The sequence below is a fragment of the Schistocerca nitens genome, chromosome 6 (assembly GCF_023898315.1).
Source record: "Schistocerca nitens isolate TAMUIC-IGC-003100 chromosome 6, iqSchNite1.1, whole genome shotgun sequence".
In the NCBI taxonomy this organism is placed as follows: domain Eukaryota; kingdom Metazoa; phylum Arthropoda; class Insecta; order Orthoptera; family Acrididae; genus Schistocerca; species Schistocerca nitens.
This window is the reverse complement of record NC_064619.1, coordinates 66346915-66359349: the sequence shown is the minus strand read 5'-3', so window position 1 is coordinate 66359349 and position 12435 is coordinate 66346915. Positions and strand designations below refer to the sequence as shown.

Genomic DNA, 12435 nt, shown 5'->3' with positions numbered 1-12435 from the left:
TTTAGCAGGTGACGCCATGCGTTGGTCAGCTGATGTTATGTTGAAATGTAAAACATTAGCGGAATTTAAAACAGCTTTTATTAATGAGTATTGGTCTAGTAATAAGCAAAATGAAGTGTTGAGAGAATTTTGGAGTGGAAAGCGCTTCGATGCAGGCAAGGAATCCATTAAGGAGTTTGCTAGGTCATGGATTTCACGTTTGTCACATTTGGACGAAAAGCTGAAACCTGAAATGATTATACTAGGTCTTGAAGCCAAACTGCCCTGGTATTGGCAAACTAGAATTATATCAACCCCTAGAGACAATCTGGATCGTTTCATTGAGTATCTGGAACGTGTAGAACGTGTTGCTGCCAATGAGGAGCAAGCACGTAATAACAGAAATGCTAATAACAATAGTAGTAATTTTAGGAACGAGCAAAATGGCAATGTAAACATCAGAACAGTAGGTGTTCGCCATCCTAAGAGAGGTAGGAATTGGGGAACTAATTATCAGAACCAACAATGGCGTCCAAGGAGATAATAATTTTGTTCCAAACAGAAATATGCATGTAAACAACAGTACGGAAAGCAATGCTATGCCAGCTAACTATAATGAAACTAAAGGAAACAGCAGTAGGCCGAGGCAGGAAAACTAGTTCCCGTCTATGAGGACACTGGCGCTCACCAGGCAGTTACTTTTCCTAAGCCAGTAGTTAAGGGAATTGGTAAGACAGATCAGAATACTCAAACTGAATATGTAGATGGAGAGTCGGTAGCACCTAAGGATACAACAGAAATATTAGATCACTCACAGTATTTGATAGATACCGTGTTAGAGACGCTTTCTAAGTGGGAAGAGAAAGAGAAGGCGCAGCAGTGTAACGATAGGGAAGAGCTACAAAATACTGAATTGTCAGGTGAAGAAGCAGAAGAAATTCATGCTTATATTTACGATGAAGATGATGTGCTCGTATCTAAAGTGCCTGTGCAGGATGTTGATAATATACTAATAGATTTAGGACAGGAGATAAGTGAGAATGTAGAGGGTAGGCTGTTGGGGGTCGATGAACCCAGTAACTGTGACCAGTTGTCACTTGAGAAGGAACCCGACGAAAATAGTAAAAGTGGTTTAGCTGTAACTAGTGTTATGCCCGGTCTGGAGACGCAGAATCGCTCAGACTACAGTAATTTGGGTTATGTTCAGCAAACTAAATGTAATGAAGTCGTGCGGTGTTTCGATTTAAAATTAATGGAGCGACTGGAAAAGGCAGCTGAAAATGTAATTCAGGAAACCCCTACGCACTGTGACCTAAATGTAATGAAGACAGATGTCAATCACTTTAATTGGAGACAAATCCAAAAGGAGCTATTAGATGAATTTGAGAAACCACCTGTACAACCTAGAATAAGCCACCCTATAATAATAGTGAATATGTTGGGTATCAATGTACGTTGTCTCTTAGACAGTGGAAGTGAGGTGAGTGCAGTATCTCAGTCCTTCTTTGATGCATTACCTGGTAAAGACAAGCTTACAGTAATGAGGGTATCAGGACTAAGAATAATTGGTGCTACTGGCAAGGTGTCAAAAACGGTAAAGCAAGAAGCTTTACTGCCCTTTAACATTAATGGTAATTTAATTGATCATCCATGTTTAATTGTAAACAATCTCAGTATTGAGGTTTTAATTGGCATAGATTTCTTGTCAAAATATCAGAGTGTTGTTGACTTTGAAAGAAGCCAGTTAAAAATGGTCTTGCCAATAACTGGAGTAATTATAGTACCTTTTAGTGATAAATATGTAGTAACTGATGATGAAACTTGGGAGCTGCCTATACGAGTTCTGAAAAATAGCGGGTATTGGGACGCAAGTGTTAATCTTAGTAACAGTAAGCTAAACACAGAAGAAGAAGCAATTATTGTGGACAAAATAGAAGCTAAATTGCAGGAAATCGATAAAATTTCCGCCAATCAGAAGAAAGAACTGAGACAGGTTTTTAAAAGGCATCATAAAGTATTTTCAGATCGACGTGGCGTGGTCAAAGGTTATGAATGAATGCTGTAGGGAGGAGGTTGTTCTGTAACCTCTACACAGTGTGGCAGCTGTGCAGTCCCAGCTGTGTGAGATCTTCTTTCCTTTTCAGGTCTCACTTATTCTTCATCTTTCCTATCCTCAAAAATTTCGACCTCTTCTTCCCAACATTAAATTTTCCGGTATGAATATCAAGTCAGCATTCAGCCAATGAATGCTGTAGGGAGGAGGTTGTTCTGTAACCTCTACACAGTGTGGCAGCTGTGCAGTCCCAGCTGTGTGAGATCTTCTTTCCCATTTCAGGTCTCACTCATTCTTCATCTTTCCTATCTACAAAAATTTCGACCTCTTCTTTCCAAATACTAAAATTATCCGTTATGGTTATCAAACCAATAATAAACAAAACAGCATTCAGTGAATGAATGCTGTAGGGAGGAGGTTGTTCTGTAACCTCTACACAGTGTGGCAGCTGTGCAGTCCCAGCTGTGTGAGATCTTCTTTCCCATTTCAGGTCTCACTCAATCTTCATCTTTCCTGTCCACAAAAATTTCGACCTCTTCTTTCCAAATACTAAAATTTTCCGTTATGGTTATTAAGCCAGCATTCAACTAATGAATGCTGTAGGGAGGAGGTTGTTCTGTAACCTCTACACAGTGTGGCAGCTGTGCAGTCCCAGCTGTGTGAGATCTTCTTTCCCTTTCAGGTCTCACTCATTCTTTATCTTTCCTATCTACAAAAATTTCAATCTCTTCTTTCCAACACAAAAATTTTCCGTCATGGCTATCCAGCCATGAGTTATGTAACCATTCTATCTACCGATTAGTGAAGAAAAATACCTAATGTGACAAACCTAATAGTGACAAACAATAGAGAAGTATGACGTAATTAAGATACAAATGTATTTGAGTAACAATTATGTATAGTACCCTGGTAATATAGTAAGTACAAAGTGTTGTTTTGTTGGAAATGGTCCCACAATAATATTTTAGAAAGATGTACAAATTCGTGTTCAAGCAGGATCTGAAGTGGTAGTGAAACCTAGTGTATGCATTAGAGCTAACTAATAAATAGTAAGAAAGAGATTGCTTAGTGTTATGAAAAATATGCAGATAAGTTGTAAGATTAAACTCACCTGGTGTAGCAAGGAAAGGCAGTGTAATAGAATTGAGCAGTGTTTGTGGTTGAGACGTGAAGGACATGTCCCTGAAGAATTTATAAGGTTGGAGCTGGCCATTATTTTGGTGTAGTGTGTGACAGGATACACCTACACGTATTGAGGTTATGAGTTGGAGGCGTGAATGCGACCATAGGTACCCTTATGTTAGATGAGACAGAGCAGCTCATGGTGTCCTATAGGTTTAAGGAAATTAGCATTACGCTCGTCCATAATTACTTGATGCACTTTAGTGGTAGGTCTGAGAGAGACTACCTGTGGTTTCAGCGTCCGATCGAGTGGAAATGGATTGCCACGTGAGCAAACTGATCAGCTGCAATACACTAAAGTAATGAAATAAATGTGCTATCCTATGCTTTAAATGTTAATACAGTGAGTGTTAAATAAGTTCATACACTAGCAAAGTAAATAAGTAACATAATGGTGGACGTAAAACATTATTTTAGCTCAGCATAAATACACTTCAAAGTAAGTAAGTACATAATTACAAATGTGGAACTGACACAACAGCAGAGGACGAATAAGTGGAGTTAGTAGTCAACTAAACGTAGTGTGTTTTGAACACTCAGAACTGTACTATTACCAAAAGTTACTCACATGTACAAAGAAGCTGAGAAAACAACCACTAATCATACTCATACTATCTCTAAGAATAAGGTAATCAAAGATGAGTCAGCTAAGTGAATAAAATACAAATGTGTCAGTGAATGTACCGAGCATTGGTTCAGTGTTCCGGCCCAGACATAATAAATTCAGATTAAATATGATTTATGATTATATGCCTTAGGAGCATAAATTTTCTCTAGTACATAACTAACGGCGTTTTGAGCCATTTGTTTACCGATTTTATGACAATTAAGTAACCGCGAGAGTAATACTGAAAAAGTTCTGTTAACTTTGTTCCAGAAAAATATTGAAGGATTAAATGTATATATCCCCATTTCATTGTGACCCACCCTTAGATATTAAGTGAACAGAGTCTGAGGCACTCTTTTTGTTTGTTCTACAGGACAAACCAGATAACGGCAGCCTGGTAGCTGCGTGAAAGCGTGGAGTGACTTGGACACAACTCACAGTGACCCCTCCCCTTTCCCCATGTAATTTAGAGTGATCGAGAAGGACGCACACCATAGCAACTTCCCCTCCTCTACCCTTGTGAATGGAAGTGTAGGACGCCAGCCAAAGCGGCTACAACCACGTGTGTAAAAATTATTTGTGAAATTTTCTTTCAGGTTTAGAAAAGACTGCTAAGATATAATCATCTGTTTATGTATCATGTTATTTTCTTTGAATTTGTGTATGTAAAAATGTATTTAATGGATCTAAGATTTTCATAATTTTTCAATTTATATGTGTTTGTTTGTCTAAGGCAATATGTATGCCAAATTATTTCATTGACTTTGCTTGAAATTTGAGTAATGTTGTTAAAAAGGCAGTGAACATGCCCACAATTTAAATAATTAATGTAGGTAATCAGTTTTCTTTTAATGTTTCTATATATTTACATTTCAATTTCAACTTTTCATAGGGAGTTAAACTGTACTCTTGCTTCCCTTTTTGTAATTAATTTTTTTTCTTCTCATTAACATTCATAAACAAAAAAAATTTAAGTAGAGGGTGATGTAGGGAAGCAGCCTACTCACGCTGTAGTAAATTCACATCAGTTTCCATTGTGTGCCAGTCAGTCTGCTGTAACTAGCTCTGACGTCATAAATGTTGCACAATACTTTAAAAATCAAGCAAATGACCTAAAACTTTTATAGCATGTCAGAAATAATACTAAATTAATATGTGTTAAATATCAGTTCGATAACTTAAGTCATTTTCGAAATTTGGACGTTTTCCTATAAAAATCATTGGCGCAACAGAAAAGAGCTAAAGACTTCAAAATTTATATTTAGATTCATCTTTCATAATGATTTAATAAAAACAGTACTTTGGATTTCACAAATTAAGATTTTTAGTGGAAATTCATGATTTTCTGGTTTTCGTCTCAAAGCTGAAGGAAGCAAGATAGATTAAGTAGGCTAGTAAATAAGGCTAGGATGTTTAGATTTAAATAGGTTGGAGGTCCGCTATGACTATGAAGATGTGAAAAGTTTCTTTTGAATACCTATAAAATTATGGCGATAGCGGATCTCAAAAGGGACAGTTCAGAGCTCATCTGCTGCGTGCAGTGCAATTAAATTAATTCTCTCGCCCACAATACTTAACTTAGCCACGTCAAAATTTTATTATCAATACTTACCTGCGTGCTGAATGCACATTTAAATTAGGAGCTTCTTCGGCCATCAGCAAGAGAAGCTATAATTTATTATGTAACTTGAAGTGGTGCGTTACTAGCCCAGCGGCTAGTCGGGAGAGCCGATTTGATCAGGCGTTCCCTTAGCCGTCCGCACTGCGGCTTTATATATAAGAACGCTGCGTGAGGAAGCAAGGCCCCAGTTCTCTCCAGACACTGAATAACACGCCATCTGTGTCAGCAGTCGCGTCGCGTCGGTATCACTGCGACAAACAGCCTCGGGTGTCGTATTAAGTTACTAGAGATACGCGGAACCATGAAATCATTTCAAGTGAAGTGTTAATTCTGGGACGATTTTCATTATCTAGCTTCAGTTTGCGTATTGTCATATTTTCACGTGCCGTCGCGGGACAGACATTCTACCAACTATTTAGCGTGGCGTTTGATGAAATACTCTCATCAAATTATGGCGAGCATTCTTTTTAACATTTAATTCGGACATTTATAGTTGTATCAGCGCATTAGACTCTGAACTGCTCTGTTAGTTAGGTTGTAGGGATACTTGTGTTTTTTATTTGTGACTTTGAGAATATACTCAACTATTTTGGAAAATCGTTTTTGATTAGAAATCCCGGACAATCTCCTAATTCCTCAGAGCTATAAGCTGCAGCTATAATGGGATTCTCAGATGAAGTGGGCACTAGGAACTCTAATTACAGGCTTCACGTTTTGTTAAATCACTTTCTGGGTGCCTAAAAAGTAAATAGAGAGCCAGTGTTGAGAACGGCAAAAGACAGCATTAGCAACATTCTAAAAGCCAGAAACTGATTCAACATTGCAAACATTTGAACAGCAATTATTATTTTTCCCCACAACTCGCCGCCCCACACACAGAAGCTTTCTGTAGAAATAAGTGTTCTTAACATTCACCACCAGGTTCAGGAACAGTCACATCTCGAAGGACGTTAATTGAAAATATTTATTTTAAGTATGTCAAAATAATATAAATGTTAATTTCAGTGATGTTTCAGTTCTTTTGTATATAATTCAGTACCTTACTTCAGTAATAATTGATTATATCCCGCCAATATCACACACGAATAGGCAACAGCCATAAGATCAATTGTAGAGTAATGTGAATTATCTCCTCATTTTCAAAAATTCATATCTTTGTTCACAGATATCAATGTTGAAATTCTTACAGTACATTACTATCATATAGGTCTAAAAACTGTGCAAAAATCATATTTTTGTATTCAGTCCCACCTGAGATCACTAAGCAAAAACTTGAAAAAAAAGAAAATTTTCAAATTTCAAAATTCATAAAAAATTAAGGAAACATTTGTAAGCGTTATTGCTCTATATGAGACTAGTAGTGTATGATATCTAACTACAGGAAAAAAATAGACTGTCATAAATCACACCTTGTTTGTTATTTTTTGGCCCAAAATGTGGATGTTTGAAAATTTGGATACCAAACTTTGGGGGTTATTTTGACTGGTTGTTTTTAAATTTAGGGTTGTTGTTGTTGTTGTTGTTGTTGTCTTCAGTCCTGAGACTGGTTTGATGCAGCTCTCCATGCTATTCTATCCTGTGCAAGCTTCTTCATCTCCCAGTACTTACTGCAACCTACAGCCTTCTGAATCTGCTTAGTGTATTCATCTCTTGGCCTCCCTCTACGATTTTTACCCTCCACACTGCCCTCCAATGCTAAACTTGTTATCCCTTGATGCCTCAGAACATGTCCTACCAACCGGTCCCTTCTTCTTGTTGAGTTGTGCCACAAACTCCTCTTCTCCCCAATTCTATTCAATACCTCCTCATTAGTTATGTGATCTACCCATCTAATCTGCAGCATTCTTCTGTAGCACCTCATTTCGAAAGCTTCTATTCTCTTCTTGTCCAAATTAGTTATCGTCCATGTTTCAGTTCCATATATGGCTACACTCTGTACAAATACTTTCAGAAACAACTTCCTGACACTTAAATCGATACTCGATGTTAACAAATTTCTCTTCTTGAGAAATGCTTTCCTTGCCATTGCCAGTCTACATTTTATATCCTCTCTACTTCGACCATCATCAGTTATTTTGCTCCCCAAATAGCAAAACTCCTTTAATACTTTAAGTGTCTCATTTCCTAATCTAATTCCCTCAGCATCACCCGACTTAATTCGACTACATTCCATTATCCTCGTTTTGCTTTTGATGGTGTTCATCTTATATCCTCCTTTCAAGACACTGTCCATTCCATTCAACTGCTCTTCCAAGTCCTTTGCTCTCTCTGACAGAATCACAATGTCATCGGCGAACCTCAACGTTTTTATTTCTTCTCCATGGACTTTAATACCTACTCCAAATTTTTCTTTTGTTTTCTTTACTGCTTGCTCAATATACAGATTGAATAACATCGGGGACAGGCTACAACCCTTCCCAACTGCTGCTTCCCTTTCATGCCCCTCGACTCTTATAACTGCCATCTGCTTTCTGTACAAATTGTAAATAGCCTTTTGCTCCCTGTATTTTACCCCTGCCACCTTTAGAATTTGAAAGAGAGCCTTCCAGTCAACATTGTCAAAAGCTTTCTCTAAGTCCACAAATGGTAGAAATGTAGGTTTGCCTTTCCTTAATCTATTTTCTAAGATAAGTCGTACGGCCGGTATTGCCTCATGTGTTCCAACATTTCTGCGGAATCCAAAATGATCTTCGCCGAGGTCGGCATCTACCAGTTTTTCCATTCGTCTGTAAAGAATTCGTGTTAGTATTTTGCAGCTGTGACTTATTAAACTGATAGTTTGGTAATTTTCACATCTGTCAACACCTGCTATCTTTGGGATTTGAATTATTATATTCTTCTTGAAGTCTGAGGGTATTTCGCCTGTCTCATACATCTTGCTCAACAGATGGTAGCGTTTTTTCGGGACATGCTCTCCCAAGGCTGTCAGTAGTTCCAATGGAATGTTGTCTACTCCCGGGGCCTTGTTTCGACTCAGGTCTTTCAGTGCTCTGTCAAACTCTTCACACAGTATCGTATCTCCCATTTCATCTTCATCTAAATCCTCTTCCATTTCCATAATATTGTCCTCAAGTACATCGCCCTTGTATAGACCCTCTTTATACTCCTTCCACCTTTCTGTATTCCCCTCTTTGCTTAGAACTGGGTTTCCATCTGAGCTCTTGATATTCATACAAGTGGCTCTCTTTTCTCCAAAGGTCCCTTTAATTTTCCTGTAGGCAGTATCTATCTTACCCCTAGTGAGATAAGCCTCTACATCCTTACATTTGTCCTCTAGCCATCCCTGCTTAGCCATTTTGCACTTCCTGTCGATCTCATTTTTGAGACGTTTGTATTCCCTTTTGCCTGCTTCCTTTACTGCATTTTTATATTTTCTTCTTTCATCAATTAAATTCAATATTTCTTCTGTTACCCAAGGATTTCTACTAGCCCTTGTCTTTTTACCTACTTGATCCTCTGCTGCCTTCACTACTTCATCCCTCAGAGCTACCCATTCTTCTTCTACTGTATTTCTTTCCCCCATTCCTGTCAATTGTTCCCTTATGCTATCCCTGAAACTCTGTACAACCTCTGGTTTAGTCAGTTTATCCAGGTCCCATCTCCTTAAATTCCCACCTTTTTGCAGTTTCTTCGGTTTTAATCTACAGTTCATAACCAATAGATTGTGGTCAGAGTCCGAAACTGCCCCTGGAAATGTCTTACAATTTAAAACCTGGTTCCTAAATCTCTGTCTTACCATTATATAATCTATCTGATATCTTGTAGGATCTCCAGGATTCTTCCATATGTACAACCTTCTTTTATGATTCTTGAACCAAGTGTTAGCTATGATTAGGTTAGGGTATTTTGTGTAATAGACAATGTTGTAGAGGGCAGTTTCTAAAAACAATCATGTTAATGGCAATGTTGTAACTTAACCCAGTGCATAGATATTCATATTTTTGCTAACTTCTCTAAACTGAAAGATCGCCGCGCACTTACAAACGAAAATGGCCACCATTCAGTAAAGGTGAGAGGTAAATTTTTTTTTAAAAACTGTTTTGAACTTCTCAGTCATAGGGTAATCACGTATAAAAAAATAAAATATTTAAAAATGGTCAATCAGCCAACTTAATTTTTATTAAACTGCAACTGCTTCCTTTGGAACCCAGCTTGTAGCACCCATGCAGAAGACAGATCCAGACAACAACTGCAGCCTCAGCAGCAGATGAGTGAATAAGAATAAGGTAACTTCATAGCAAAAACTGCTTTATAATAAGTGATATATAATGAGTGGCCTTAACAAACAAGACAGTGTGAAGGGACAACAGGAGATGTGTGGCTAGCTGCTACAGCATTATCTTATCTTCAGAGATATCACAGCTTAACCAATTGCACGAAAAGGAATATTTGTATTGTCAATGAAAAAACATGGGAACTTTTTGATTTGCATTTTAAAACTTCCCTTTTGTATCTAAGCTTATTGAATGATGTTGCTAGACCTTTTTATCATTTTAATCTTTGCCACTTTGCAGAAATATTTGTACATTAAAAGGGGATTGTGATAAGTACTAACTTATTTTTCCATGTACAAAAATTGAACATCAGATACTGGACCACTGTTTCCTTTTTTTTTAGCAAAATTTGTACACTGAATGACTTGATGGTGAGTCAAATGAGAAACCTGATAAGCCCACATTTCCATCCTACACTTCCTACTCAAAATAAATCATGAAGAATCCTGTACAGTTCTGCCTCTTTTTCACCTACCTTGTTCCTTTTCAGGTGTTGCTTTCTAACCTGCATTAAACATTTGCTGTTAATTTACATGTTATTTTGCAAATTATACACAAATACTCACATCAACATCTGAGAATCAAAGCATGCTCCTTCTCGTACCTTACTGCATATTAACATAAAAGTCCAGATTATTATTCATCATAGTGTTTGAAGTGCTGCCTCCGGCTTAACTCTCCAAAAAATTAACATAGACCATAAAACTGTCAGGGGTGCAGTAGTTTGATTCTTTGCTTTAGTTATGATAATAATAGCCTTCAAATTTAGTGACCAGCTTGGCATTGATATCCAACATTTCTAGTCCATGTTCTCATTGGTAGATGACTCTGTCATTGCCGCATGTATCTTACGCAGTATAATATACAAGTAACATAACTTTACAGTCACAATTAATATGAACTGGAAGATAAAAATTAGTCCTTCACACAACTCATCACAAGTAATATATTTATTACCTAAACGTGGGTTAAAAGTGGCATTATGGAAGATGAAAGACATTTACGGAGAATTCTTCCATTGACCACATACAGATGACCTACCGATCATATTGATGGGAAGTACTTTGGATTGTGAAGCTCCTAATCAAATTTAGGAATAGCAACTACCAAAGCATACCTGGAGACTGAGTAAATGTACTATGGGGTACCCTTAGACAGTAAAGATACACCATCTAAATACTCATGAATATTTCACAGTGATAAAGAATATACAGAAATTAAGTATTTTGGGGTTGCAAGGAGCTGTGCAACTTGACAAGGCTAACTTTTAAACAAGTGGGAGTACAATAAGAGTTTGTTGAGAAAATATGCAACTAATCATCAACTTGCAGTATTTCAATAGAGCCATTACAAAGAAATGTGTTATACTTTCATTAATTTGCAGGTAAATTAAATGTTGACTGCATCAAGGAAAAATAATTTGGAATAGTTTATTACTTGCAGGAATAATGTATTGTAAGAATAATAAGAACAAGTTTGAAGAGAAGACACACAAAGCTTGAATGCATAGTGCATGAAGACTGAATTCTGTAAGGCATTCATTTGTAATGTCATTTCAGAGAAATGAAGTCATAGAATATAATATATGCAAAACCAGAAAAAAATTAAAAAATAAAATTACTCAAAAAATTTGAAAAATAGATATTCATAATTTTTCAGTAACATAGAATTTAAAAAGAAAGTGTAAACCAAAAGAGAAAAGCAGAAATGAAATGGGCCACCTCAACAACTGTGTTCTGTCAACTGAACCTTCTATGCTAAAGCACCATGAAATATGTAAGATTTTTCATATTGTTCCCTTCAGTAATTTGCATTATTGTTTTAGATTACACTGTTGTACAATTAGTTATGGGCTGTAAGTAAGTAAATTTTTATGCAATGTTATTTTTGCTGCTCTTACAGTAAATAGAATGTTCCATTTGTTTTCAGGCATGTAGCTGAGCCATTGTCATATATTCTCCCAACATTTTAGATGAAAATTTTCCTGTTATTTCAAGGTAGGTTGTGAACTGCCTTAAGAGTTAAAATTCTTGGAATTCCAATAAGATGTAACTCAAACATTTCTGGTAAAATTCAAAGCATGTGCATCACACAATTTGCACAGCAGTGTTTCACAATCATGTAAAAACTTCTACAATATGTTGAGGAATGAATCAAAGGCAAAATATTGAAAGCGTCATACAAAAAAGGCCAACGGCCATGCCGCAGTGGTAACACCGGTTCCCATCAGATCACCGAAGTTAAGCACTGTTGGGCTGGGCAGCACTTGGATGGGTGATCATGCGGTCTGCCAAGTGCTGTTGGCTTGGTTGAGAAGTAGCAGCTCTGGTCTCAGAAACTGACATACAGCCAGGAGAGCGGTGTGCTGACCACATGCCCCTCCATATCCGCATCCAGTGATGCCTGTAGGCTGAGGATGACACAGCAGCCAGTCGGTACTGTTGGGCCTTCATGGCCTATTCGGGAGGAGTTTGTTTTAGTCATATTATGTATGACTAAAAAAAAAAAAAGCTCTGTTTAGTACCCTACAGTGATTCAGATATCCCTGCCATACCAAGTAACTATATGGGGGAAGGTCAGAGATACCCTGGCTGTAGCTTGATCCTGCAGATGTCACACTGGTCTGTCCAGTGATGTGGAAGTGTCTGAATTGTCTGATGGCAATTCTAACTATTTTCTGAAGCATTTGATACACACCATTGATATTAGAGTGATTGAC

At 37.4% G+C, this 12435-nt stretch overlaps 1 pseudogene; it reads left to right on the top strand.

Annotated features, from left to right (window-relative positions):
* Positions 1–11905: 11905 nt before the first annotated feature.
* Positions 11906–12022, top strand: LOC126191709 (5S ribosomal RNA; annotated as a pseudogene).
* Positions 12023–12435: the final 413 nt, after the last annotated feature.